The sequence below is a fragment of the Gallus gallus genome, chromosome Z (assembly GCF_016699485.2).
Source record: "Gallus gallus isolate bGalGal1 chromosome Z, bGalGal1.mat.broiler.GRCg7b, whole genome shotgun sequence".
Taxonomy (NCBI): domain Eukaryota; kingdom Metazoa; phylum Chordata; class Aves; order Galliformes; family Phasianidae; genus Gallus; species Gallus gallus.
The window spans coordinates 35,273,469-35,280,526 of record NC_052572.1 but is presented as its reverse complement, the minus strand read 5'-3'; positions in this window follow the sequence as shown (position 1 = coordinate 35,280,526).

Sequence of the window (7,058 nt, the reverse complement as noted above, 5' to 3'; positions counted from 1 at the left end):
AGCTTTAGAAAGGTCACCGTCGCCTGGATCTGAAAACCTGGGCTGTAGATGGCCACCTATGCAGACATGCCAGTTTGCAGACATGATATATGTGATGCTGCAAGTTAAAATGATCATTTTTGTATCATCTGCAAAACCAACTCCAGCAAACACCCACCCACACACCAGGCACAGTCCATTGCTTCCTGCTTCTGCTGTGTTTATGAAAGAGGATGCAAGAATTTGTTGTGGATTCATCAGCTATGCCTGGCTGAGTGCAGCTTCACAATGAAGCCAAAGGGGAGTAGAAAAGCTCATCCACACTTCTGGAGAGGGGCGTGAAACATTCCCGGCATTATTTCTGGGCAGTGATGGCATTGTAGGAGCTTCTTCCATGGTAAATCTGTAGCATATGTATCCAAAAATCTGGATCTGGGCATAACAGGGAAGAAAGGGAAAAAAAAAATGGAAAGGTGCTAACAGGAAAGGTACGATGTTCATCTGTAATTTCAACACACTGTTAAGGATGCTTATGTGATAAATTCCTTTGGAGATTTCATGTAGGCTGCCAATCTCAGTCATGCCTCAGCTCATCCTTCAGTTCTCAGATTACCATCTAGATTCCAATTTTTTTCGCAGAGCAGAAACCTCCACAGAGTCACTGGCAGTTCTTGTGTTATCTGTGAGCAGAGGCCATGGCCTTGGGGTACTGGAAGGCCAGGCCTTATCCAGTGTCGTACAGGCCTTCAGCTTCTTCCAGCGCTGGAAGATAACTCAATGCTGTGCCCCAAATCAACTGTGACAGCTAGGAGCCAAAGGTTCCCAAGTGTCCCTCCAGTAGGTGTCTGTTGTTCGTATGGGGAGCACTGGCTACCACAGCTTTACACACTTCACATGGTCAGTATCACAAACTCCACCAGAGATCTTCCATTCAGAGCAAACAGCAGGTGGACATTTGCACCTGTGTTCCTTTGGACCTAGCACTAGCTTTCAGTGACACAAGAATGTCTCAAAAATTGATGAGATTTTCACCCAGTAGAGGTGATAAAGTCCTCAGTGGCCCGCTGGAAGCTCACAGACAGTGCTCTGCCAAGGGCCTGTGTCTTGCAGGCCGTGCTGGGAGCCATGCCACAGCAATGAGACAGCATGAGAAGGTTCCAAGAAGAAACCACAGAGAGGGTGGCAAAGGTATGGTGTTAGCACCTGAATTAAAGCAGTACAGCAGACTTACCAGCCAGTGGATCAGTTCCACACTCCAAAAAAATCCGGAGGACTCACAGGTGCTACAATGTTGGCTAATGAGCACTTTTTGGTTCAGATTATCTCATGTGGAAAATGAAAGTGGTATATATTTTTTAACTAATGGGTTTCTGTTAAAATTGCTCAGCAGCTGCAGAGTCCAGTGTTGAACTGCATGTTTCCTGATGTTTTGCAAGATCATCCTAAATGGAGATATAGCAGATACCATTCCCACAGCTCTACAGCAATGCTCCAAGATTCCTCCACCATTGCTACCATTTTCTCTTTAATTCCCAAAGCCTATCTACCAAATAAGTCAATCCTGGTATTCTGTACACGATGATAGCCATCTCTTAGCAATATTGTACTAATGCAAAACTAATAATTGCATTTAGCTAGTTTTAATTTTATCTATATATTATGTCCATTTTGCTAAGTTTCAGATACTTTCATTAAGCCCCTTCACACCTAGCTGAAGACAACTTGTTGGCATTAAAACTTTCATATTGATGCCATGTTTTCTAAGATGTGGGTCTCTGAATTTCAGCACTATAACTCTGGAATAGTTAAATACTGCATACATTAGAATGTATAGCTTGGTTGTGCAATAAGAAAGTAAAAGTAAGAGGTAATAATAAGTAAGTAAGAAATAAATGATAGTCGTAATCATCAGCTCTTTTGTGTGATTTCTTCAGCCAGGGTCCTTGCACCATTTAGTCCATGGATTGTTCTCGCTGAGTTTGTAATTGTTCAGATATACTTTTTTCTAGTATCTAGTGTATGACCCTGACTTTCCTCCTGGTTAACAAGTAGTTGGAAGACAAGCATTTGTTTGCTTTTTGTAATTTCAGACAAAACACTCAAGTGAGCCCCAGAGACCTTAATTATCTGTGGAAATTTAGAGAGGCATATATTGAAATACAAAGCTTCTTGATCAAGTTGCTATGGCTTGACGCACATAAAGCAATAGACTTTCTAAGCACATCTGCAGCATGGGTCAGACACAAAATTAAGTCTTGACATGAAATTACTCTCTTTTCTTCCCTTGATGGAGGAGTTAAAGAAAATAATTTGGGATTACTTCATCATTTCTTTTTTCTTTCCCTGTAGAAAAATGGGGGCTGCTCATAGAGGACTAGTCGGCCTTCAGTGTGGGTGAAAAAAACAGAGCAAAAAGCTGACCCATTTCTCCTAACCCACTCCTGAGTTTGGAATCCAGTCTATAAACGGTTCTATCCATATGTGGCTTCATTTTGCTCAGCCAAGTTTTAAAAGGGATAGATGTTGGCTCTGTCATTTCAGAAGGTTTCTTATGGTCAAACATAATGCAGAAAAGGCACTGCTCCTTCACAGTCTAACAGTGGAGCTTAAAGGGAAAAATGTTCAGCATTCACATCCCCTGGAGCATCAAGGTATCTGAACCATGGAAGAATGTTTCAGCATTCTACAGGGCATGGACAATTTATATGATATTACAGATGTATCTTTCTTTGACTGCTTTTGACTACCCTGAATCTCTGTTGGCATCCACAGAATAGAATTAGGTCTTGGAATGAGCCATATATGTTGTTTTCCTTCTGCCCACATTTCATACTGTACACAAAAAATGGATCTTTTTCGTTGTCTTATTTTATTGGGTTTTGTGGTAGTTGAAAGTTACAATTTGTGATTTGTCTTTGATGGAGTCAAGCTATGTTTTTGAGTCTTGGGCAGCATTTCCTCTATTTCATTTGTTCTTGTACTCTTTGACATATATCCACACATTTTACCATAAAAATACAGTGGAATTTCACTTATTTAAGCAGTGTTAAATTTGCTATATTATTTCTGTAGGTCACGTAGGCATGCTGGAGGCATGCTGACCTTATTTAATTGCAGGGAATGGGGTTCAGTGCAGAAACATTCCAATAAGATCCTGTCTGTCAGCCCAGTTGTGCTCAGCTCAGGAAAAGCAGTAGCATCCTTAGAAGTGTTGAGATGAGTAATACTATGGGCTTCAGAACACAAGATTTGTGCAGTCAGCTCTCTAATTTCTTTTCATACTTGATATCTTTGTTGTAGTCAATGTCTAAATTAGAAAATCTAAAGCCATCTGGAGTATATGTTATGTATTTCTTATTTTCAAAGACATTTTTATATCACCAAAATTTCAGAATTTGAACAAAATGAAAAAAAAAAAAAAAAGCCAACAAACAATGGAATGAGAAATACCAGTCAGTGAACTGGAACATGGTAAATGTTTCAAGATATGAAATAACTGCCTTGAGACAACTTGGGTTTGTTTTGCCATACTGCCTGACTGTCTCCATGTCTTTGCTAGCTAGGCTCTTGCATTGCTAGACTGTTAGGTATCTGAAAAATTCCTTTTACCTAAGTGACCTAATATTTCTGTATTTGTGCATTCTGTTATTAAGCAATGTAGGTAAGCACAGACGACTACTACATGCAGAAGATGGTGTTGAATTCTGAGATACCTACTTGAGAGGAGTCCCAAGCAGAACTGTAAACTGTATGGATGCAGAGATTTCTCTCCAACAACTTTTTGTTTGTTTTTTTTTTTTTGCTGTGAGGCTCTAACCACATACCTTTGTTTTAGACACGTGTAGGCTATCCACTGGAGACCGAGGTAAGATTGGATATAAGCCAACAGGGTATGCTTCTCATCCTCCTCCATTCTCCTGGCTGTCACTGAAAGCTGTACAGAAGTGCAAGATGCTGCTTTGTTCTCCCTTCCTCAACACACGCATTTTCTCACATAACTTGCAATTAGTGTCTAATAGATAGCACAAGCTGCAGTAGAGGGAACAGCATAGGAATGTGTATTTAAATTGTGGTATTAGCAGCATCTGTGTAAGGATTCCAAATCTTCCTAGAGCTCTTTAACATACCACTCATTTACTTATGCTAACAAGACTGATTAACAAATGATAAATAATCTGAAATCAAATTAGCGCTGAAATCCAGAGGCCTCTCCTTTCTCAAAGCTATTAAAGCGTGCAAGGAAAAAGAGCTCCACCTGCTTTTCAGGACAGTGGAAATTTTATTTCAGTTGGATTCTGTCTTACTAAGTGGACATAATATCTCACAGACAAAACTGAGACTTCCTTTTAAAAGTTTCTGGGGCTTCTTGCTTCATTTAATAAGCAAGAAAGTGGTTTGTGGATTTTCAGCATTAAAAAGCAAATTCGGCTTGTCTGAAATGACATTATTACAGGAAAGTCAAAAACAACATCACAGCCACCTGCAAACATTGAATTTCTGATTACAAGCTGGACCTCAGGGACTAGTCATGCAGGTAGCTTGTTTAGGCATAGGAAGTTCACAGAAAGTGCCAAGTTTAATTATCACAGTAGTTAGCATTGATTTGTTCTGTTTTGAAAGCTCACTATGTAAAGTACTCCCATGCCCCTCAAAACTGTTCAGTAAAAAGGACAGACGAAATTCAGTCAGTGGAAGTAAAATTCTGCCCTGTATTGTCAATTTTGGTATTTGTTTTATCTCCTGATACATATGTGCCACTTTTTCCTATACAAGCATTTTACAGTAGCTTAGATGCATATTCTGATGGAATACAACTGACGTGAAAGTTAACTCCATAATATCTAGACTGCATCTCAAGAATTAACAGTGTTATTTTAGTCTTAAATAGGGTGTATGTATCGCTGTAGCTGAGGAAAGCAGAAATAGCTCTTAAAGCATTTAGGTTCTGCTTTAGAAAATGTCTGGAAATCACTGTGGATGCTTATAAAACTTGAAGGTAAGGTTAATTATATTGTAGTAAAATTACTTGTTCCCCACAGAACTATTTGCAAGACCATTGGGTAAGGCATGTTAGCATGGTCCATAACTGGACTTCCAATTATTCAAGCTAAAAGTAGAATGAAAGCTGGCTCTAGCCCCTTAGCAGAGTCCAATCAGCTATTGGTCTTGGGTCTGAGAAATAAGCAGAATGTCAGAGTAGGGTGTAGATGTGACTCTCATTATAAATTAATGGAGAAATCCAGAATACAAACACACACACACACACACACACTTCTAATCTATTAATAATTCTTCCCTGTTATTTTTATTCAAAGCTTTTCATGATTGCACAATAAGGTAAGCCCATCAGTTCCTTATGCAGAGTGGACAAGTACTCTTTTGTCTCCTGTACTTTGTGTGGATTAGAGTTGGTGTAAAGGGGTTGGATAGGTTATTGAAGTTGAATCCTTTATTAGAAGGGCTTCTAATAGAATCGTAGAATCTTCAGAGTTGGAAGAGACCTTTAAAGGTCATCTAGTTCAACCCCCCTGCAATGAACAGAAATACCCACAGCTAGATCAGTTTGTTCAGAGCATGGTTCAGCCTGATCTTGAGTGTCTCCAGGGATGAGGCTTCCAGTACATGTCTAGGCAAACTGTTCCTGTGCATCCCCACCCTCACTGTAAAAGTCTTTTTCCTTATATCCAAACCTAAATCTCCACTCTTCAAGTTTGAAACCATTTCTGCTTGTTCTATCACCACAGACCCTGCTGAAGAGTCTGTCCCCTTCTTTCCTGTAGCTCCACTTCAGATACTGAAAGGCCACTATCAAGTCACCTCAGAGCCTTCTATTCTCCAGGTTGAACAGCCCCAGCTCTCTCTGCCTGTCCTCACAGGCAATGTGCTCCATTCCTTGGATCATTTTTGTGGCCCGACTCTGGACATGCTCCAATAGGTCTGTATGTCTCTGTATGTCTCCTGTGCCAAGGACTCCAAATCTGGATGCAGTACTCCAGGTAAGATCTCACCAGTGCAGAGTAGAGGGGAAGGATCACCTCCCTCGCCCTGCTGACCGTGCATTTTTGATGCAGCCCAGGATATTGTTGGCTTTCTGGGCTGCAAGGGCACATTGCTGGCTCATGTCCAGCTTCCCATCTACCAGTACCTTCAGCTGCTTTTTGGCAGGGCTGTGCTCAGTCCTTTCATCCCTCAGCTTGTATTGGTAGTGGGAGTTTCCGTGACACAGGTGCAAGACCTCACACTTGGATTTGTTGAACCTCGTGAGGTTCTCCTGGGCCCACTGCTCAAACCTGTCTAGGTCCCTCTGAATAGCATACTGTCCCTCGGGCGTGCTGACCTCATTCTACAGCTTGGTGTGATCTGTAAACTTGCTGAAGGTGCACTCAACCCCACTGTGGATGTCATTGATGAAGATATTTAAGAGTATCTGTGCCAGCACTGACCCCTGGGGAACATCACTCGTTAGTGATCTCCATCCAGACATTGAGCCGTTGACCACCACTCTCTGGGTTCAATACTGCAGCCAGTTCTTTGCCCATCGAACAGTCCACCCATCAAATCCATATATTTCCAATTTGGAGTGAAGGATGTTGTGAGGTGCTGTGTCAAAGGCAGGTTACTGAAGTCCAGATAGATGACATCAGTGGTTATTCCCTGGTCCATTCATGCACTAATGCCATCATGGAAAGCCACTATGTTGGTCAAGCAGGATTTGCCCTTGATGAAGCAATGTTGGTTCTCCCATATCACCTCCCTGTCTTCCCTGTGCCTTAGCATAGCTTCCAGGAGAATCTGCTCCATGAACTTTCCCTGCACAAGAGTGAGACTGATAGGTTGCTTGTTCCCTGGGTCATCCTTTTTATCCTTCTTAAAAATGGATGTTGTATTGCCTTTTTTCAGCCACCAGGGACTTCATCTGGCTGCCACAACTTTTCAAATATTTCCTACTGGATGATCATCTAAATTCCATTAAATTGTCTGTAAGGTTTTGTCTGTGAATATTTAATTTTTTTAGTAGACTGTTCTGTCTTTCTATAGTACCATTACTCTGTGGTTGATATGGTAGATGGAGGGTCCAC